Source organism: Leucopleurus acutus, assembly GCF_964270905.1.
Source record: "Leucopleurus acutus genome assembly, chromosome: 1".
In the NCBI taxonomy this organism is placed as follows: domain Eukaryota; kingdom Metazoa; phylum Chordata; class Mammalia; order Artiodactyla; family Delphinidae; genus Leucopleurus; species Leucopleurus acutus.
Genome location: NC_139142.1, coordinates 74,931,717 through 74,955,170, shown reverse-complemented (window position 1 = coordinate 74,955,170; position 23,454 = coordinate 74,931,717). Strand labels below are relative to the sequence as shown.

The window sequence follows — 23,454 nt, the reverse complement described above, 5'->3', positions numbered from 1 at the left end:
ATTAGAGGCTTTTCAAAACAAAACAGACTGCTTTGAGGTGTAAAATATTCCTCATTACAGGAACTAGTCAAAGAAAAGTGGAATGTCCATTTTCCGGTGATCTGCAGAAACGATTACAAAACAATATGATTTTGCACCAAACTAAGAATTTTAAGTTTTAAATGAGGGAAAATACCGTGAAAGAACTGAACAACCTAAAAGCTTGTAAAATTCACCACAGATTAAAAAAAAAATCGCTTCCAAATTCATGGAAATTGGATTTTGAATTTTTACTTGATGCATGTGTAGGAATTTAAGTGAGGGCAATGGTAGGAGAACACATTCCAAGCAGGGTAAACTTATTAAGAGCAAAGATCAAGAAACAATAAGCAAGAAGAGTTTAGGAAAATAAAGTTTTTAATATTACTGAAAGGGACAATTTTTATTGGATGGTACTGTGAGATAATATGAAATGTTAGCTTGAGGCAGTAGTTCACCCAGGAGGGCCACGCACAGCTCAGAACTGGGTTTCTTTCCAGATAAAAATACAACATGTCATGAGATTACCTGTCTTTAGCATAAGCAACATTAAGGAATATCTTGAAATTGTTTTTTAGAATGAGCTATTAATCTAAATTAATCTAAACTGGTAGATAATATCAAAGATTTACTTTTACAAGCACACTTCTAAATGTATAGAAAAATTGGATTTCCATAATGATTGATTCAATAAACAAATAAATTTCGTTTTCCTGGAGCAATTCTACCACCAACTAATCACCATATTGCAGGAAAGGAAAAATCTAAACACTTTCCCAATGTGTTGCAATTTTATGATCACTTTGCAGTATGAGTTTTGTTTAGACGTAGGGGGAGACTAATAGCTTCTCTGCCTTCATTAACCTCCCGTAAAGGACAAACTTTTAAATCAAATAATACAGACCAAACAAATAAAAATAACTACATTCGGCTTTGCTTTGTACTTTGTTCTCTTCCTCATCTGGCTGCAAAAACCCTTGCATGATTTTCACTGAAAATGACTCCTGAATTCATGTGAGATTTTGCCGTCCTCAGTACTTGTACTGGTAGAGTTTAGATATGTTCCCATCTACTTCCCTGCTCTTCAGGGTACTGAGTTGCCATAAGGATAAGCCAGGCAGATAGTCCTTCAACATTAAGGCTAATTTCTAACTTACCCCCACTGTGCCTTTTATCATCACAAACATGTTTGTTGTCTAATTTGGTTCACTCTTAGAAGAGCATGGTTTGATGTACTTAAAAAAGGATATTCCTATAGGCAGCAATATACTAAATTTTTAGGGGTCTTATAGCTCCATTTTTCTATTAAATGGTGCAGGGTTGAGAATCAAGTAAGCACATAAAAAAGAGACAGCAACACCGTAGTAAAACTAAAATTGTTATTCCACCGTTTGGTGATTTAGTTTATATCCACATCGTTCAGAAAGAGAGAGACTTTCTTGAAAAGTAGAAACTGAGAAGAGTGAGGAAGAGAAATTATTTTATTGAATAAAAGACTTTCTGTAACACTCAGTGATGGATGAAGTGAGAGATGTGGAAACTTCCAGTCAAAGTTTGTACATTTTACTTTCATCAAATGTCTATGATCCATCCCAGAAAAGCAACCCATAGATTTAGAATAGTCCCACTCACCATTGTTTCATCAAGGGAAAGTTTTCTTGGTGCTGAATGTTGGGTAATGCTATATACTATATACAACTGAATGTTGGGTAATGCTATATTTAGGGTCTTGAATGGTGGAAGAGACCAAGAACAATTTAAGAGAAAGGGAGGGGAAATAAGAATAGACCATGGACAGAGAAGATTTGTCCAAAAGAGACTATTCAAGATTTGCTTTAATCTATCATTAACATTGAAATTTGAAAGAGTTATTAGAATAGGTTCACAGACTCTCAGAACTAGAAACCATTGTAGAAAAGAGGGTAAGCACAAAGATGCAAGCCATGAACACATCTGCTTTGCAGACATTCATTTAAGTGGCTATCTGTGGTTTTCGAGTTTTTTTCTACACGGTAGAGCTGCCATATCATTGGGAGCTGTGGAAGTTAATCACTGGACCATTTTAGGGAACATCATTCACACCTTAGCCTAAAATATAGAGAAAGACAATGCAGAGATATGAAGAAAGACAGATCTGAGAGCATCATCAGAGCCTATATACCCAGCTATGCCTGGAACGGCAAAAGTCAAAGTACTCTCATTGGGAACAAGCCAGCATGAGTTGAGATTCTGTCATTTACAACAAATAGATCCATAATTAATACAGAAGAAGGTGGGGGGGGGAGCCTTTTGGTTTTGTACTATTTTATGAGCTGAATTTATGATGCTGAGAAGCATTTTTCAGTCAAAATAACTAGAGTAATGTAGATACAGATCATCACTGGTCTACCTTCATTATAGTAAATATGAACCAGGTTAATCCTATGTATGTTTTATGAATTTCTGATGGGAAAAAATTAGAAAAATACTGAAAACATCCACAACTCTGCCACATAGACAAGCACTCATTATTTTTACTTATTTCTATTTTTTTCACAATTTTGCACATTGTTACATCATATTATAGAGACAATTTTATGTCCTTTTTATTAACACTCACTTTGTCATTAAAAATACCTTGTATTCATACTTTGAATTGATTATTCTACTATTCTACACCATAGATATACCACACTTAACTTTATAATTTTCCTGTTTGGGGATATCTTGATTATTTATTTCCAGTTTTTCATCATTTTAAATAGCATTATGGTATACGCCTTTAAATAAAAATTTGAATTTGAATTTCTCATCATTTTATTAGAACAGCATCCTAGAACTGGAATTAGTGGTTCAGTGGGTAAAAACAGGTTATAGTCTTTTTGCTCCTTGTGTCTCGTGAATGGGGAGTTAGTGCGGACAGAGTTTCAGTTTAGGAAGTTGAAAAATTCCGCAGATGGATGATGGTGGGAGCTGCACAACGATGTGAATGTACTTAGTGCCACTGAACTGTACAGTTAAATACGGTTAAAATAGTATGTTTTATATTATGTGACTTCTACCACAATAAAAAAACATTTTCAAAAAGTATTCTAAATGTATCATCTCTACTCCCTAACACCTTTCTTACTTGAACCCACTACAGTCAGATTTTCATCCCTACCATTCCGTTGAAATCACTCTTGCTGAGGTCACCAGTGAGTTTTAAATTTTATTTATTTATTTATTTGTTTATTTATGCCTGTGTTAGGTCTTCGTTTCTGTGCGAGGGCTTTCTCTAGTTGCAGCAAATGGGGGCCACTCTTCATCGCAGTGTGTGGGCCTCTCACTATCGTGGCCTCTCTTGTTGCGGAGCACAGGCTCCAGACGCGCAGGCTCAGTAGTTGTGGCTCACGGGCCTAGTTGCTCTGCAGCATGTGGGATACTCCCAGACCAGGGCTCGAACCCGTGTCCCCTGCATTGGCAGGCGGATTCTCTACCACTTCGCCACCAGGGAAGCCCACCAGTGAGTTTTATATCAACAAATCCAATGATGCATTACCATTCCTTATCTTATTGAGTGTCTCCGAAGAATGTGGCATTATGGCTACTCTCTGCCTGAAACACCATCTTTGCCTGGATTCTGGAACTCCACATTCTCCTGGTTTGCCTTCTTCCTTGCAAACCGCTCCTGCTCAGTCTCCTTTTCCTACATCTTCCTCCTCTTGCTGGTGTCTACATGTTGTGTTTTCTCAGAGCTCAGTCCTCAAACATTTATTCTCTTCAAATGATCTTGGAGGTGTTCAGGACATGCCACCCCAAAACAGGCCACTAGTATAAAAGCACTTAAGCCTAGCAACTTTGGGTCTTCATTTTTCTATGAGGACCCCTATGTACATGTAAAAATTATTAAATAAAATCTCTATGCTTTTCTCCTGTTAACCTGTTGTATGTCAACTTACTTCTCAGGTCCAGATGGAGAACCTAAGAGGAAACAGGTAAAGCTTTAGCTCCCCTACAATCTCATCTAGGGATATGGCTTTAATTGCTATTTATACATTGATGACACACAAATTTACATTTTCATCCCAACCTTCTCTATTGAAAGCCAGGCTCATATATACTATAATCTATGTAACATCTACACTGGATATCTAATTGGCATCTAATATATCCTTAACATAAGGCCTGATTTCCCCCCATAGGTTCTTCCCTCATTCTTTTCCATCTCAAAAAAAAAATGGCAATATAATTCACCTTACCAGAAATCTAGGGACTCCTCCTTAATTCTTCTGTTTCTCCCATACCCCACATTGTCAAACAAACCTGCCACATAAGATTTATTTTTTTCTCATAAATAGTTTGACTTTGTTTTTCAGTTCAAACAATGATGTTACACGATGGGTTTCAGTGACCACCAATTCATTTCTGAATTCTAAGATGACAGATACATAGATAGGTAGATAGATAGATAGATAGATAGATAAGATCAAGGAATCTTGTCTCGAGGTTGCTGCCTAATTAAAACACCTCCCTGTCTTGCAATATTTCTTGCCTAGCTGTTCAGGACTTTCCCTCAGAAGCCAGGAGCCAATGAACTGCTTACTTCTTTGGTACCTTGGAGACTTTAGACTCTGGAGCAATGTACCATAGTAAGATTCAGGATGGTGGAGGTTTTTTTGAGGGAAAGTTAAGAGTGGAAAGTGAAATCGGAAAGAGGCAGCATGATATCTGGATCTCAAGCATGTTCTAAAGCAGTTTTAGGGAAAAAAATTCTAATACACAAACCCATACACACACACACACGCACGCACACACACACATGACTAGATTCCATTAGAATTATCTATGCCTGTATAAACCTTGGCAAACCTTCATATAATTTCAAGCGTATAGGAATCCCAGTTTAAAGACTACTGGTCTAAAATGGGACAGGGAAGTCCCTGGCAGTCCAGTGGTCAGGACTCTGCACTTCCACTGTAGGGGGCATGGGTTCAATTCCTGGTCAGGAAAATAGATCCCACATGCCTTGCAAGCACAGCCAAAAATAATACAATACAATACAATACAAATAAAGAAAAAAATTTTTTAAGTAAAATAAAATGGGACACTCTCACTAACACACTTGTCACAATATACTTACTGAGAACTCATTCCTCCCCACTGATTTGAGATACTGTCTTTAACATATACTAAATTTCCATATACAATTAGGCTTAATTATTGATTTGCTATTCCATTTAATTGACCTATATGCTTAGTCTTAACTTGTACTTAAGAAGGTTCTTGGGGCTTCCCTGGTGGCGCAGTGGTTGAGAGTCCGCCTGCCGATGCAGGGGACACGGGTTCGTGCCCCGGTCCGGGAAGATCCCACATGCCACGGAGCAGCTGGGCCCGTGAGCCATGGCCGCTGAGCCTTCGCGTCCGGAGCCTGTGCCCCGCAACGGGAGAGGCCACAGCACTGAGAGGCCCGCGTACCGCAAAAAAAAAATCTATAACTAACACTGTATGTATACATTTTATAATTTAATATATCCAAGAGAGATCCACAAGTTCAGCTACTTGAGTTAATTTTGCTCCTGCTAATGATTGGTTTTAAAGGGAGTTTAGAGTAGCTATTGCATAACCGGCTTGGTATTTTTTCTTTTCAATATTTAAAGTAAGATTATTTTAAAAACATGTCAATTCAGAATTTTGTATGAGAGTGTCCAAAAGATCTGTTCCGGGCATGAAGGCATTTTGAACAACAGAAGTACAATCATGAGATCCTTTAATTGAGAAGTGTAACAAAGTTGAATAATATGTGGAGAAATTAATATTTTATGATTAGTCAACTAACTGGTAGACAACGTTTGAGTGTTTTAGATTGGAGAACAATTTGTACTGTATGTAGTACCATCAGATTTAAATGGAGATTCCGGAGCAAGATCTGAAGATGCTTCAACCAATTTAGCCAAGGCTGTAATTACTTTGAGACAAGGAGTATAAGTTTTGTTGAACTTTAAGGGGTAGGCCATGATAGGCAATGGGTCTTTGTTGTTTGCCATGTTGTTTAGTAATATCCTTAGGCATGGCTTTCCTTTTACATTCATACACAAAGAAAGGTTTATTACAATTAGTGGTGAACTTACGATCAGCTGTCTTATGGAGGTGTATGATCCATAAGCTGTCTTATGGAGGTGTATGTCACCTGCAATATATTCCCTTTAGAGCTGGGCGCACAGAATATAGGGGCTTCTTGTGGCTCTTTTAGGGTCCCAATTGAGTTAATGGGAAAAATATAAATTCAAAGGTTTGATAACCTAATGACCAAACTCTGGCATCTATTTTGGCCTTTCTGAACAGAGCTGGGATGTCAAAACTAACAGAGAAGAGAAGGGGACCTCTGTGATAGGACTCCATGTCTGCAAGCTTCATTCTAGTCTTCTGCAAAGGGAGATTATCTTTTCTCCTGCTATTAGGTCCCAAGATAGGTAACTGGACAGATGTTGTGGTGAATAATTATATTGATTGCTATATCAATATATAAGTTGAAAAAGCTGCAGTAACTAGTCTAAAGAGATTTGCCTTCTTATCATAAAGTGATTTATTTCTACCTTAGGTGAAAGAAAAGCATACATAGGTGTAAGGATACATGATCATTACATCTTAGGTTGTTTCCATAATCCATTATATGTAGTATTTTAAAATAAGTACCATCACAGATGCAACGACTAAACACAGTATTTGGTCGAATCATCAATCTCCCTTTCAATAACAAATTTACCTCGTGTTCATTTTCAGATGTAATTGCCATCAGTTGAAGTGCTGGTTAATGCAAAAGGAAGTCTGGGTTGAGTGAGACTCTCACCTAGTCCACAGAGAAGCTGACATGACCCCCATCAACCTGCTCCTCCAGGAAACCCCTGTTTCCTGTTGCGGGGCAGCAGCAACACATAGCTCAGCAATTCTTCCCTCACCCTGTCAGGCTCACCTCACCTTGCAGAGCCTTGAAATTGAAGAAGACTTTCCATCTAGAGGAAGAGCTCAAACATGCTTCTCTCCAGCCTTCTGAAGGTGGTCATGGCTTCATTGTGGCTAGGTAAGGATGGCCCCAGTGGGACTGTACCCCTCTAGGACCTAAGGACTGGGGGAACAGGTGGTTTATGGGCACCCTGGGAAGAAGGGGCACTAGAGTGTAAAACAGAATTTCTTTGTTCCAAAGTACTCATTCTTAAACTTCTGATTCTGCTTTTTTTTTCTTTAGGATCCAGTATTGCCCAGAAGGTAACTCAAGACCAACCAGTAATATTAGTGCAGGAGAAGGAGGTTGTGACCCTGGATTGCATATATGACACAAATGATTTCAGTTATAGTCTATACTGATACAAGCAGCCCAGCAGTGGGGCGATGATTCTCCTTATTCGTCAGGACTCTTATAACCAGCAAAATGCAACAGAAGGTCGCTACTCAATGAATTTCCAGAAGGCAAACAAATCCATCAAACTTGCCATCTCAGCTTCACAGCTGGAGGACTCTGCAGTGTATTTCTGTGCACTGAGTGAGCCCACAGTGAGAGGCGTGTTGGAGGCAGGTATACCAAAACCCAGGGCTCTGCTTGATACATCTGTCTGCTATAGGGACCAGGGCAAGGAATTGCCTTCACAGACAGGAAGTGGTTAGGGCTGTGGCAGCACAGGTGTAGGGTTAGAGGGAAAACACTCCTTCTAAGAACATATTTCTCTGGGTTCGTAGACCAGGTCTAGAGCTATCATTCATCAAAAACAACCTTATCCCTGAAAATTTGGGTTCAAATTTTTTATTGAAGACAAAAAATAGCCACATAAAATCCTTGCCATTTAGTGATTAGAATGAGCTAGAAGAATTGACTAAGGAAATGCAGAGACATCTGATTCAAAAATTAGTAAAGATACGCGTGAATTTGTGGATTTTCAATTTGTTCATTAAATATTTATTGTATATATATTATATTACAGGTATTGTTTTGAATAAGGAAGGTTGTGAAATCTTTTTGTGATTTTCCTCTTTTTGAATATTATGCAGTTTTACACCGTTTAATGAAGTCATTTAATTTAGTTTTGTTAGCTGAGTTAATGGTACACTTGTTTACTTTCTAAGGTGCCTGATATGTCACAAACTTTGTGCTAATCGTCATTCTATTAACACCTCTAGCATGGAATAGCTCAATTACCATAATGTAAGCTTTACCTGCCTCCCATCAGTCCTTTCCACAAAAAGATCAATAATTAGTGGCTCTTAAAAGGACATTGTGAGAAGCAGAGTATGAATTATCTTGTTTCTCTGCTCTTGCCCTTCACTGCACCAGTCCTTCAAAAGTATTTTTGCCATCATGTGGCACATTTTGGAAACCTCCAGGCCCTCTTTTTCAATCAGTGTTACACAATCCCAAATACTCCTTCCCTCAAATTTCCTCCTTCTACCTCTAATCCCATTATCTCAGTGTCTTAAAATTTGAATGGTAATGGGTGGTTGCTAAGTGATCTTGTATTGTAACTGCCTCTTATATTTGCATTTCGAAAGCAGTTGTGTAGAGTAGAAATCTTAAAAGGAATGTCTTACAGTCCCTTCATTAAGTGGTGCTGGAAAAATTGGACAGCTACGTGTAAAAGGATGAAATTAGAACAGTCTCTAACACCATACATGAAAATAAAGATCTAAATTTAAGACCAAATAATAACTCTTAGAGGAAAACATAGGCAGAACACTCTCTGACATAAATCACAGCAAAATCTTTTTTGGTCCACCGCCTAGAGTAATGAAAATAAAACCAAAAATATACAAGTGGGACCTAATGAAACTTAAAAGCTTTTGCACAGCAAAGGAAACCATAAACAAGATGAAAAGACAACCCACAGAATGGGAGAAAATATTTGCCAATGAATTCACAAAAAAGGGATTAGTCTCCAATATATAGAAACAGCTCATGCAGCTCAATGTCAAAAAACCAAACAACCCAGTCAAAAAAAATGGGTGGAAGATCTCAATAGACATTTCTCCAAAGAAGACATACACATGGCCAAGAGGCACATGAAAAGATGCTCAACATCATTAATTATTAGGGAAATGCAGATCAAAACTACAATGAGGGGGGCTTCCCTGGTGGGGCAGTGGTTGAGAATCCGTCGCCGATGCAGGGGACACAGGTTCGTGCCCCGGTCCAGGAAGATCCCACATGCCACGGAGCGGCTGGGCCTGTGAGCCATGGCTGCTGAGCCTGCGCGTCCAGAGCCTGTGGTCCACAACAGGAGAGGCCACAACAGTGAGGGGCCCACGTACCGCAAAAAACAAAACAAAACAAAACAAAAACTACAATGAGCTATCACCTCACACTGATCAGAATGGCCTCCATCAAAAAATCTACAAACAATAAATGCTGGTGAGGGTGTGGAGAAAAGGGAACCCTCCTACAATGCTGGTGGGAATGTAAATTGATACAGCTACTATGGAGAACAGTATGGAGGTTCCTTAAAAAACTAAAAATAAAACTATCATATGATCCAGCAATCTCACTTCTGGGAATATATCCAGAGAAAACCATAAATCAAGAAGACATATGCACCCCAGTGTTCATTGAAGCTCTATTTACAATAGCCAGGACATGGAAGCAACCTAAATGTTCACCAATGGAGGAATGGATAAAGAAGATGTGGTACATACATACAATGGAACATTACTCAGCCATAAAAAAGAATGAAATAATGCCATTTGCAGCAACATGGATGGACCTAGAGATTGTCATACTGAGTGAAGTAAGTCAGACAGAGAAAGACAAATATCATATGATATTGCTTATATGTTCAATCTAAAAAAAATGGTACAAATGAACCTATTTACAAAACAGAAGTAGAGTCACAGATGCAGAAAACAAACTTATGGTTACCAAGGGGGAAATGGGGAGGAGGGATAAATTGGGAGATTGGGATTGACATATAACACTACTATATGTAAAATAGATAACTAAGAAGAACCTACTGTATAGCACAGGGAACTCTACTGAATACTTATATGAGAATAGACTTACATGGGAATAGAATCTAAAAAAGAGTGTAATGATTTACATGGGAATAGAATCTAAAAAGAGTGGATATATGTACATGTATAACTGATTCACTCTGCTGTACAGCAGAAACTAACACAACATTGTAAATCCACTATACTCCAATATAAAACAATTTATAAAAGTCTTAAAAATTTTTAACTCAAAAAATCATACCTTTTTTTTTTTTTTTTTTTGCGTTACGCAGGCTTCTCACTGTTGTGGCCTCTCACGTTGCGGAGCACAGGCTCCGGACGTGCAGGCTCAGCGGCCATGGCTCACGAGCCCAGCCGCTCCGTGGCATGTGGGATCTTCCCAGACCGGGGCACGAACCTGTGTCCCCTGCATCGGCAGGTGGACTCTCAACCACTGCCCCACCAGGGAAGCCCCCCTCATTGTAGTTTTGATCTGCATTTCCCTAACCATCGAGGAGCTTTAAAAAATTACACACTTGTGGGAATTCCCTGGCAGTCCAGTGGTTAGGACTCCGCACTTTCACTGCTGAGAGCCCGGATTCAATCCCTCGGTGGGGACCTAAGAGCCTACAAGCTGTGCAGCAGGGCCAAGGGAATAAAAAATTACACAGTTGTGGGTCTCAATCCTGGAAAGTATGATTCATGAAGTTAGTTGTGGGATCCCAGAATCTGTAATTTTAAATCACTTCCACATTGATTCTATTATCAGCTGTTGTATGAATATCAGCTATGTCTTTAATAATTTGAAAAGCTGGGAAAAAAGAGAGTCCTAACTCATGCTCGAGGCTTTTGAAACAAATCCACATCTTTAGAGTTCCGAACCCAGTGGAGGAAAATTATTCGATTAAAGTTTGGCAATAAAATATGGCCGATGGATGGTAACAGAAAGCATCCTTGAGGTTATTCACTAGGAGTATAAGATTAGTACTTGTCTGATTCATATAGGCCAACCCTTTTATCTGGAGTCAAGAAAATAGTAGGAGAATAAGACATTGATCTCAGACCGTTCTATAAGGATTTGATCATTTCAATTATGATATTTCTTTTGTTTTCACATTTTAATGATTCTGAAATTCAGGATTCTTTGACTATTGATAAGATAGTGTGGCTTTTTCCTCTGAAAAGATTTTATTAAGAAGATATTATTTTGGGACCAATAAAATATTATATTTCAAGTAGTAGTGATTCCTCAATCGGTGACCCTTGATTCATTAGTTTTGTCTGGTATAACAAATATTTAGTGAGCATGTAACACATGTCAGTCACTGTTGCTCTATAAATTGGGGTACAATGCTGAAACACAGAGATCACTCAGTACTGATTTGGCTTCTTATTACGTCCTCTGTAATCAACCTCAGATTCTTTTCTACATTCAGTGGATTATAGGCTGGCCCACCATGGATACCTGAGAATATAAAGTACTATATAAAGTGCTTAAGAAAACTGGTATCTTCTCAGCTGCAGAAATACCTGGGATGCTCTGTTAAAGAACTTCCATGTCAGGCAGGGTCCTAAGAGCAAAACAGACCTGCGAAGTTATGACAGCTCTTGATCAGATTTCCAAGCACCACCTGAAGACTGGCATGTACCTCATGAATAAAGTCAAGGATAACATTTTTCTGACTTGAGGAGACCAGGAAACGTGCATCCCATTTCAGTCTCTGTCCACCAGGGGGTGCAGTTTCCTAACACAAACACATTTCCTGTCTGAAACTAGGCTTAGGTTTATCACTTCACAGTGACTTCAATATTTCTTCATGTGAAGAGTCAAGGACATTATTCAGGAGACACTCTAGAGATGAACTCTTCTCCAGGCTTAGTGACTGTGATACTCTTAGTGCTTGGTAAGCAAAATGCCTCTAAAAATTTGGATTCTTTCTTCTGTTATGTCAACAAAACCTTTAATCATAATTTTATCCCAGAGCTTTATGCCCAAGATGATACAGAACTCTTTTATTTTTCCCCAGGACAAACCCGTGAAGACTCAGTGACCCAGATGGATGGCCAAATGACTCTTCCAGAAGGGGCTGCCTTGACCATAAATTGCACTTATTCAGCCACTGGGTACCCCATTACTTTCTGGTATGTTCAATATCCTGGAGAAGGTCCAAAGGTCCTTCTGAAAGCCATGAAGGACAATGAGAAGGGAACCAATAAGGAGTTTGAAGCCACATACCACAAAGAATCAAAATCCTTCCACTTGGAGAAAGCCTCAGTCCAAGATTCAGATTCGGCTGTGTACTACTGTGCTCTGAGTGACACAGTGATGGGAACTGCAGGGGCAGCTGAGCACAAACTCTTTGAGTGGCAGCAAGGGGCCTGGAGGCTGAGTGTCTCTCCATTTGATCCACTCTGTGGCACAGTCTATGGTGGTTTGTCCCTCAGTCTCTGGTTGATACAAAACTCATACAAATTTCTAGAGAATAAGAACAAGAAGTGAATATTCCCCATACCCAACTCTTCATTAGTGATTTTGAAAAAAGAGTCTGACATCAGTAGTTCCTCATCCAGGGCCAAAGTAATTTCAAGGTAAAGTCACATAAACAATGAGACTTGGGGCCAATGTAAGAAGAAACAAGAAGCACTTGGATGTGTGCTGTACCCCTGTGGAAGGGTTTAGAAACCAGAAGCATTAATTACACTTGAATAATTAGGGTGGATGGTGCTGTGTGTGTTTGTGTGTGTGTTTTTTTTAATGGGGTTGTTTTATTATTGAATTCTGTGATTTTTAATATACATTCGGGATACAAGTAATATATCAAATATATGTTTTGCAAATATTTTGTCCCCGTCCATGTGTTTTTTTTTTAAGCCTTAGTTGTTGTTTTTTTTTTTCTGTACGTGGGCCTCTCACTGTTGTGACCTCTCCCGTTGCGGAGCACAGGCTCTGGACGCGCAGGCTCAGTGGCCATGGCTCACAGGCCCAGATGCTCCGCAGCATGTGGGATCTTCCGAGACCGGGGCACGAACCCGTGTCCCCTGCATCGGCAGGCAGACTCTGAACAACTGCCTCACCAGGGAAGCCCTGTTTGTGTGTTTTGAGGGCATTCAGTGAGTGAAGGCTGAAAATAGGAAGACTGAAAATAAATAAGCAGCAGACTACCCATGTTCTCTACCAGTGCCTATATAACAAGCAGTGATCATTTCCCAAACCAAGCAGAAAATTGGAAGTTAGCCATTGAAGAATTGAGCAACAGCACATATAAGTACGTAAGCCAAAATAATTAAAAATTTAAAATGTAATAATTAACTATTCACTTCAAGGAAAAAATTATTATTCAAGAAAGTAGCATACTCATAGTCTATATGATTCAACTAAATTTTCTTCTAGATAAGTTTTACCGCCAATAGTCATGATTAGGCAGAATATCTATTTTCCCCAAACCTTGTGTATTACTAAGGTTCTGGACTGTTGCTTATCAGTTAGGCTTTTTAAAAAAAATTTAATAATTTAAAATTTATGAATGAGATGGAGCTTCATTTCATTTAAAAGTCATTTATATGTTTTTGTATAAATTGTCTATTCATATATCTTCCCATCTCCTACTGTGTTATAGTCATTTAAATATACAGTTTAAAGAACATTCTCTATGTTAAGAAAGTTGTCATAAGACTGTCACATATACGTGTCTTTTAAAAAAGTTTAATATAACCTTTTTGACTTTGTTTATGGTCTTGATTGTTTGGCAGGCAGAATTTTAAAAATAGTATGTAGTAAATTTTTGAAAAATTTCTTTTATGGAGTCTGAGTTATATTTCATGCTTAAAAATCTGTAGCACTCTAAAATGATAAAATTTTATCTCATATTTTCTTTAGTTTTTCTCAGATTAATTTTGTCTTTAAATCTTTAAATTTGCGTGTGTGTGTGTGTGTGTGTGTGTGTGTGTGTGTGTGTGTGTAGAGAGGTTGAGGTTTAAGGCTTTGTATTTTTCATAATTTTTGTTTGTTAGTTTATTTTGAGGCAGCTTTCCAGGCTCAACATTTTGAACGACCCATTTTTCTGCCAGTAGAAATTATGAAATTTTGATTTCAGGGAGGCTTAACTTCAGTGTGCGTAAACTTTTTACAATATTTTGGAGGGCAGTTTTTTTAAGCATATCCTATTAATCAAATCACAAATAATAATTCGGAGTCTTCTGTTCCATTGGCCTGTAAGTCTGTTTTTATGCCAGTACCATACTGTTTTGATTACAAAAGCTTTGTATTATTATTATTATTTTTTTATTTGCGGTACGCGGGCCTCTCACTGTTGTGGCATCTCCTGTTGCGGAGCACAGGCTCCGGACACGCAGGCCGAGCAGCCATGGATCACGGGCTCAGCTGCTCCGCAGCATGTGGGATCTTCCCGGACCAGGGCACGAACCCGTGTCCCCTGCATCGGCTGGTGGACTCTCAACCACTGCTCCACCAGGGAAGCCCTGTATTATATTTTGAAATCAGGAAGTGAAATGCCTCCCACTTTGTTCTCCTTGCTCAAGATTACTTTGGCTATTTGGGGTCCTTTGCGATTCCATATGAATTTTAGGATTGTAAAAAATGTCATTGGGATTTTGATACGCATTGCACCGAATCTGCAGATTTTGTGCAAAAGCTTTTAAGTTTAATTAGGTCCAATTTGTTTATTTTTGTTTTTATTTTCATTACTCTAGGAGGTGGGTCATTAAAGATCTTGCTGTGATTTATGTCAAAGAGTATTTTTCCTATGTTTTCTTCTAAGAGATTCAATAAATAAACAATGCATTGAGTGAGATATTCTTTCCTTGCGAGAGCTTCCTTGTAAATGAATTCTTGATCACTGTCAAACTATGTGTCCTGATTTTTGGCTAGGGAAATTGTGTCACTGACTCTGATAATTTTTTCAGACTATATTTTCCCCAGATGAAGCCCTTATTTTTCTCTGAGGTATCATTTCCCTTTCTTTACTCCTTCCTGACATGTCTGATTACTGGGACACTTTAAGTGGAGGCAATGTTGTGAGGGTGGAAAGCCTAGATATTTCTATACCTGTGATCAGCAATGTAGCAGACAGTAGGGCACTGGTCTCAGCAACAATGCCAGTACCTTGCTGAAAAACTAGAAGGAAATCTCTTTGCTCTCCTATCTCCTTGTACTCCTCTTCATTAGAGACAGCTGGGACTCAGCCTACCTGTTAGTTTCTTCTCAGCTATTTGGGGGCTAGAGGAAAGGCTTTCCCCAAACAACTAGTTTCCTTCTTAGATGTCCATTGATCTGTACATGCCAAGCTTTCTCTACAACCTATTGTTTTCTGCTCTTCATCCTGAAGTTCCCTGCTACTGACCCCAGATTTCTATATGAGCCTCAATGGGACACCTCACTTAAGCTCTGTTGGCACAGCATGGCTGGCTTCCACAGAAGCTCCTTGGCTAAGCACAGGGGATCAGGGACATTTTAAATCTACCACCTTTCTAGAATTGCCTTATTCTTAGGTCAAAAAAACCTGTAGAACTAAGTTCTAAAGGGCCATTCCTGGTGTGAGGAAGGTCAGAATCGATGATGAAGGGAAAATACCTTGATATGGTAATGTTTACACATTTCATTAACACACTTGTACAGAAGCTTAAATTTCTGTGAAGGCTGATCTATCAATATTTTCCCTTATTCTTTCTGACTCTCATGTTTAGAAAATTCATGACCATCCTAAATTTATAAAAATATGATTTCATTTTATTTAAAATATTAATTATCTCTATTTGGAATTTATTTCATAGCTGATGTTAACGTATGCATCCAAATTTAGTTGCTGATCTCTAGATGACTCTCCATTCATGAAGACATATTTTACTGAATATACCATCTTTTCACTATTTTTTGATAACTAAATTTCCATAAATAATTTGTATGTTTGGACTTTCTATTATGTTCCGTCGAAATCTCTATCTGGACCTTTCTGGTAACATGCTTCTTCACTTACTACAGCATTACACTTCGTCTTATTAACTGTGCAGGAAATCCCTCACCATTCTGTTTCAGAACTGAAGGCCTCCTGAAGCCCGAGATTATCTGCAGTATCAGATAGGGCCTCTAGAGGAAGATGCTACACAACTTGAACTTGATAGAAAGCCAGAAAGCAGCCAGCCCTTTGAGGAAGAGTTTTCACTTTGCATGCCAGTGTAAACTCACTCACTGCTCTGTCAAGGTGTCCATGTGGCTGAATTGTTTCCAGGAAAAACCTGCAGAAAGGAGCTTCCTGTTTCTTCACAGCTCAGACATGAAGCCCACCCTCATCTCAGTGCTTGTGATGATATTCACACTCAGTGAGTAAAGTCTCTTTTTATTCTATCTTTCTCTGGTCCTCTGATTTAGAATCAGTTTAACGAACTATTCTCCTCTGTCTGCAACACAATCCCTGATCCAGAATTGGTGTTACAGGAGGAACAAGAGCCCAGTGACTCAGCCTGAGGACCACATCTCTGTCTTTGAAGGGTCCCCAGTGCAGGTGAAGTGCAACTACTCATATTCTGGGAGTCCTGAGCTCTTCTGGTATGTACACTACCCCAAACAACACCTCCAGTTACTCCTGAGACACACCTCAAGAGAGAGTATCAGAGGTTTCACGGCTGACCTCAACAAGGGTGAGGCATCCTTCCATCTGAAAAATCTATCAGCTCAAGAGGAAGACTCAGCGGTGTATTACTGTGCTGTGAGGGACACAGTAACTGGTTTTACAAAGGAAGCAGAGCACAAACCCCTTAAGAGTTACTGAAAATATTTCTAAGTTCCCTATTTGGCCACAGTGGGGCATTCTCTCTCTAGAGACTGACACTGAGTTTATCTCTCAAGATACAGTTGCCATCAGTTGTCAGTTAGCTATAGATTAATCTCAAAAATTTGTTCAAGGAAATTCTCATTACCTACAATGCCTAAATTAATTTTTAAAATAGTAAGTGTATTTACCCTATAGATTAGTACCTGGAAAAATACTTTTGAAATAAAAATATGTAATGGCATAAAAATCCTTTTCTTGGCCCAGAGGGTCTCCCCAGGCTTAAGTGGTGCAGTCCCTCCTCTCCATCTCCTCTGCCGTAGCATCCACCCCCACGTGTGCTCATCACCACGTACTGAAGCACAGTTCCTGAGAAGGAGGATACTGTTTCCCGACATGTGGTTGCTGATCTTTCTACAGCTAATGCCTTTCCTCTCATGCACTTCATGGACCCATATTACCCAAATAAAGTGCATTCAGGAGAAACATCACAGCAATTTGAACAAGGAAAGTTTAATATAAAGAATTATTAACTAATAACACGGTGTTATTTACTAGTGAGTAAAAAGAACTCTAAAGAACATAAGAATAGCATAGGTAGGGAGACGCTGTTATCTCTAGGACTAAGCCAGAGTTCCGAGGAAACTAACACGTTGTAAATTGTTCCCCATTACCTACCAAGCCAATGACTCAGGCTTCATTGGGGAGTGTGTGGCTGCAGCCTGCTGGATGGGGAAGTTTGCTGAGGTGCCAGAGAACAAGGTTGACAGGCAGAAGAACACCTCCCAGGGTTCCAACACAATTTATAGGAAGCTGGCAAGGGAGTGCTGGTGAATTTGCTTGGGTGATTGTGAAACCTGCCAAGAACCCACCTGGGGTGCTGTCATTAAACGTTGCTGGAGGTGAGCATCACTGGTGTCCCACAGGATGGCCAAGCACTGCAGGAACAAGAAGTGTGGAAGGGCTTCCCTGGTGGCGCAGTGGTTGACAGTCCGCCTGCCGATGCAGGGGACACAAGTTCGTGCCCCGGTCCGGGAAGATCCCACATGCCGCGGAGCGGCTGGGCCTGTGAGCCATGGCCTGTAGGCCTGTGCGTCCAGAGCCTGTGCTCCGCAGTGGGAGGGGCCACAGCAGTAAGAGACCCGCTCACCGCAAAACAAAAACAAAAAAGAAGTGTGGAAAACATGCCAGGACCTGGAAGAGATGCTGCTTCTTCCTGCAGTGTCCTTCCCGTTCCCTCTACTGACAAAGCTTAACATCATGCCAGCTGGCGAAGGAGAAATGTTTACAAGGTCCATGTCCAGAGTCACCCTCTGAATCCATGAAGGGTAGATTTATAATTGAAAGGCAATAAATTGACAAGTGGCATGCCCCATCTTTTCTGGTTATTGATCTTTCCTACACACCCCTCCATACACATTTGAACTTCCAAACAATGGTGAAATGACTCTATGTTTCTATCTAACAAGCTAAAGCTGTCCTTTGAACAAGTGAAGACATTCTCATCATTTCCCCCAAATGAGGAGACCTATAATCCCAGTTGTCACTACGGATCACTGGCAGTATTAATTACTTCTAAAATTCAGAGGAAATTTCATTGAAAATGCTGTTAGAGTAAATTGTAAACTTAATCTATGACAATCTGCATATAAAATAATTATGGTGAGGAGAAAGAAGAAGAAAATGGCAAAGTATACAAAGGGACACACATGTAAAGAGCAAAAAGAAAATATAGAAAACTACTACATTCTTTGATTCCCAATTTGGTCACGATACTGCAATTGACATGGACGGCTTCTTTCTTTTATTACACATTTTATATTTTCCCTGCCCTCAGCCATAACCTCAGTGGATTAGGTTACTTCCCTAGTGGTGTGATCCAAATCTTCATTCTCAAAGGGTCTGAGTACTCAAAAATCTTGTCTTTTTATTGCTTGCTGCAATTTAACATTAACGTTTAGTATCAGGCTTGGAAGTTCCCAGAGGCTCCCCTAGGAAATCTCCTGGATTCCAGACATAGTCCTCTTTATATCTGTTGTGTAGCAGCTACCTAATTCCTCCTTGGTAATTGGTATCAATCACTCCAGTCAGTAGAGTAACCTCATTTTCTATTCATTGCTGTGAGACATATGTAGCCCAACTGGCCACATGGCTGTCTTATCTTCCAATTCAGTGAAATTATTGCTGTGTCCCCTGGTGAACGCCCTCCTCCTTTCAGAGAGTAAGACCTCCAAACCAATACAGCTCAAAGTTACAAACATTGGGGGCAAAAATACTGCTAGTAGGTTACTGGTAGTAATCGTGAGAGCATCCACTCCCAGAGCCACTTCCTTGATTCCTGGACTCATGCATTCTGGGTATGGGGGAGAAAACATCATATAATAGTCTCTGCTATAAAGCATATATTGCATCATATAAGACACAATCCCATCTTCTTACAGAGTTGTTTTCCAACTGGCGCTATAACGGAATCAATAAGCCATTCTACATTTCAACAGGCCAGCCACTTCTGGGTGATGGGGTATGAGGTAAGATAAATAATCCCATGGGCATATGCCCACTGCTGTAATCTTGTGCAGTGAGAATAGTTTCTTCCTCAGAAGAAATACTGTGGGCAATCCCTTGATGAAATTAGGCATTCTGTGAGTTTATAAGGATGATGCTGGCAGAGTACAATGAGCAAGGAAGACAAATCCATGTGCAAGTATATGTGTCTACTCCTGCGAGAACACATCTCAGTCATCTCCATCATGGAAGATGTCTAATGCAATCCACTCGTCATCAGGTGTCTCGGCAGTCTCTCTGGGGAATGACACCATATCAGGGCCTCAGCATTAGTCTCTGAGTTTGGCAGATTAGTCACTGAGCAACAGCATTAGCTAGGTCAAGCTTGGTAAGGGGAAACCAATGTTTTTGACTTCATGCATATCTTCCATTCCTGCTAGCAAGGCCACTTTGCTCATGGGATCACTGACCAAGCATCGGGGTGGCTGGGGAAAGACGTTGACACATCTATAGAGTGCATTGTTTTGTCCATTATTAAGAGCTTCCATTTCCCTTGGCCAGTATCCACATAGTGCATAATTATCTTGACAGTCTGTGCCCATTCTGAGAGGTCCATCCAGATACCTCTTTCCTAGATTTCCTTGGCACTAATCTTCCGATCTTGTTCCCTCCAAGTCTCTTACTAGAAAAATCATTAGCAACTGCCCAAGAATCACTGTAGATCAGTACCTCTGGCCATCTCTCACTGTAGAAAACATGAATAACCAAAAGGTATCACCTGATGATGTGGAGGGATTGTCTTTCATCTTCAGCCTTCAGTGGGCTATAGTGCTAGTTTTGTGTGGTACCAAAATAATGTGCAAATCCATACGAAAAATAGGCTTGATTTTCTTGTTCCTTAGTTAACTGATTATAAGGAACTCCCCAGAAGGTTATAGACATGGTTAAGGGAGAGTATACAAAACAAGAAGAGTTTGTGTCAAAGGAATCTGAGGTGCTTACTCATTCAGCTTACCTGGATCTTCTGGGGATGCCTGAGCCCCGTCTTTTATATATCATTTCCACTTGATGATAGATTGCTGCTGGGTATGATCAACAGTGCAGGTATGTAGTTGGACAACACTTGGTTCATGATGGAAGCTCAGGCTGCATGGTCACTAAGTTAGCTTTTTCCTAAGTTAGATATTCAGACTTTGCCATGGTCAATTAGCAAGTCAGAAACTGTTTCTTAAAAGGAGAATCAATATTTAGAGAAAAGGGCATATATTCCCCCTAGCCCCCAATACTAGTGGACTATGCTGCAATTTTCCTGTTGGTGTTTCCCATGTCTCCATCCTATTTGCCAAGGAAACTCCAAGCATCATTTTTGGATCTGCTGGATCATAAGACCAAAGTAATGAAGCAGATAGCACTGAGATGTTCCTTCCTCTGCAATGTTTTAGAATAGTTTAAGAAGGATCAGTGTTAACTCTTCCTTAAGTGTTTGGTAGACTGACTCAGTAGCTTTTTTTTTTTTTGCGGTACGAGGGCCTCTCACAGTTGTGGCCTCTCCCGTTGCGGAGCACTGGCTCCGGACGCACAGGCCCAGTGGCCATGGCTCACGGGCCTAGCCGCTCCGCAGCATGTGGAATCCTGCCGGACCGGGGCACGAACCTGTGTCCCCTGCATCGGCAGGCGGACTCTCAACCACTGCGCCACCAGGGAAGCCCGATGCATTGTATTTTTAATGAACATCTTCTATATCAGTTAGAGACTGGGTTAGCTTCAACTTACAGAAGCTTCAAATATAATATTTTTAACAAGGTGGAGTTTACTTTCCTTTCACGTAAAGAAGCTCTGTCATATGTATCATATGCAGTCCAGGGCTGCTATACTACCATCATCATGTTATAAAAAATCATGGGGCTTCCTTCTAGCTCTCTGTCTCTTGTCCTTAAAGTGTCACTTTTGTTTATATACTTGGCAGAAACTGCTAGAGATCCATCCATTTTATACACATTCCAGGCAGAAAGAAAGAGAAGGTCAAGCGGCAAATGAGTACACGCTGGCCAAGTCAATTATTTCCAGAAAATCCACCCAACAGCTGCTACATTTCACTTACCAGAGTGTTATTCCATGTCCCCACCTTTCTCCCGTCTGCAAAGGAGTCTGGGATGTCAGTATTTTTTCAGTCTCAGCATGTTGTCACTCACATCAAAACTGTGGTTCTATTAGTAAGAAATAGGAGAGAATGGACATTCTTTAGGCAAATAGCAATTTCTGCTATCCTCAGCTTAGGGTATATTAAGGCTCATATGGGGTTTTTTGCTTCATAGTTATTCATTTTTGAAATACTATATCCAGTCTATCTCCCAGTTCTGTTGACTTGGCTTCCTAAAGGTCTCCAGAAGATGTCACAAACCCCACACACTAATTCACCTCCACCATCCTAATTAAAAATCCATTTTAGTCCCTTGCTCCCTAGCATGTGACACACCCCATCATTCTTCAATGTAGTCCTCTGTACCACAGTGAGAATGATCTTCTCAGAGTGCAGATTTGAGCATGTCAATCACTGGATCCCTATTTGCTCTTAGAATGAAGAGAAACTTCTTTTAAAATTTTTATTTATTTTATTTTTGGCTGCATTGTGTCTTCATTACTGCACGCGGGCTTTCTCTAGTTGTGGTTAGCCAGGGCTACTCTTCGTTGCGGTGCACAGGCTTCTCATTGTGGTGGCTTCTCTTGCTGTGGAGCACGGACTCTAGGTGCACAGGTTTCAGTAGTTGCAGCACGCAGGCTGAGTAGTTGCGGTACAGAGGCCCTAGAGTGCAAGGGCTTCGGTAGTCACGGTGTGTGGGCTCAGTAGTTGTGGCTCGTAGGCTCTAGAGTGCAGGCTCACTAGCTGTGATGCACAGGCTTAGTTGCTCCATGGCATGTGGAATCTTCCTGGACCAGGGCTCAAACCCGTGTCCCCTGCATTGGCAGGTGGATTCTTAACCACTGTGCCACCAGGGAAGTCCCAAAACTTCTTAATATGACCTACAAAACCTTGCATAATTTAGGATCTTGTTACCTCTCCAACCTCATTTCACAATGTACTCCTAATCTCTCCCCCTCTCTGTCTCTCTCTCTCTTCAACAATACTGGTATTATTTAAGTTTCTTTTTTTTAAATTAGTTAATTTTTGGCTGCGTTGGGTCTTTGTTGCTGCGTGCGGGTCTTCTCTAGTTGCGGTGAGTGGGGGCTACTCGTCATTGCAATTCGCGGGCTACTCACTGTGGTGGCTTCTTTTGTGGCAGAGCACGTGCTCTAGGCACGTGGGCTTCAGTAGTTGTGGCACGTGGGCTCAGTAGTTGTGCCTCACGGGCTCTAGAGTGCAGGCTCAGTAGTTGTGGTGCACAGGCTTAGTTGCTCCGGGGCATGTGGGATCCTCCTTGACCAGGGCTTGAACCCATGTCCCCATGCATTGGCAGGCGGATTCTTAACCACTGCACCACCAGGGAAGTCCTTAAGTTTCTTAAAAGTACCTTTTTCCTACTATATGACCCCTTCATAGCAACTGTAGGTGATTTCTTATTTATTTTCCTTTTCCTAATTTTTTTTCCTCCCTTCAAAAGAGTAAAAAAAATAGTAAATGCCTATTCATTCTTATACATCTGTCCAAGAGTCGGTAGTTGAAGGAAGCTCAGGGGGCATTTTTAGAATTAAAGACCTCTGCATTTTCAAATTTGCAGTTTCTCCTTTATTTCTTTGATTATTTGATTAAGACCTGTTTTCACTACTACTTCTGTGAGTTCCTTAATGGTAGCGTCCATATCTGTGTGTCTCACCCTTGAAAACTCAGCATCAATGTATCTTAGGCATTAGGATCATCTAATTTCCTTCTTCTTCTTTTCTATCCATTAATGTATTCCTTATTTTAAGTCTCCTCAAAAAGATATGATAATATTTATTAAAAAAAAGAAATCTTTGGAAGTTTATGGATATATTCTTATGGCATAGCAGGGATTGGCAAAGCACAGCCCACAGGGCAAAGCAGCCTGCCACCTGTGTTTGTAAATAAAGTTTTATTGGAAAACAGCCATGTCCATTTATTTATGCATTGACCATGGATGCTTCGTGTTATAAGAGCATAGTTGAGTAGTCACGACAGAGACTATATGACTTCAAAACCTAAACTATTTACTATTTGACCCTTTACAGAAAAACCGTTTGCCAACCTCTGGGGTGTAGG

General features: G+C 40.2%; 1 long non-coding RNA gene across 1 annotated transcript in view; it reads right to left on the bottom strand.

Annotated features, from left to right (window-relative positions):
- Window positions 1-21,422, bottom strand: part of LOC309963032 — a 94,667-nt gene extending 73,245 nt beyond the window's left edge. The window contains exon 1 of the long non-coding RNA XR_014326277.1: window positions 21,340-21,422. This is a non-coding gene — a long non-coding RNA (uncharacterized lncRNA). The remainder of the gene's footprint in view (window positions 1-21,339) is intronic.
- Window positions 21,423-23,454: the final 2,032 nt, after the last annotated feature.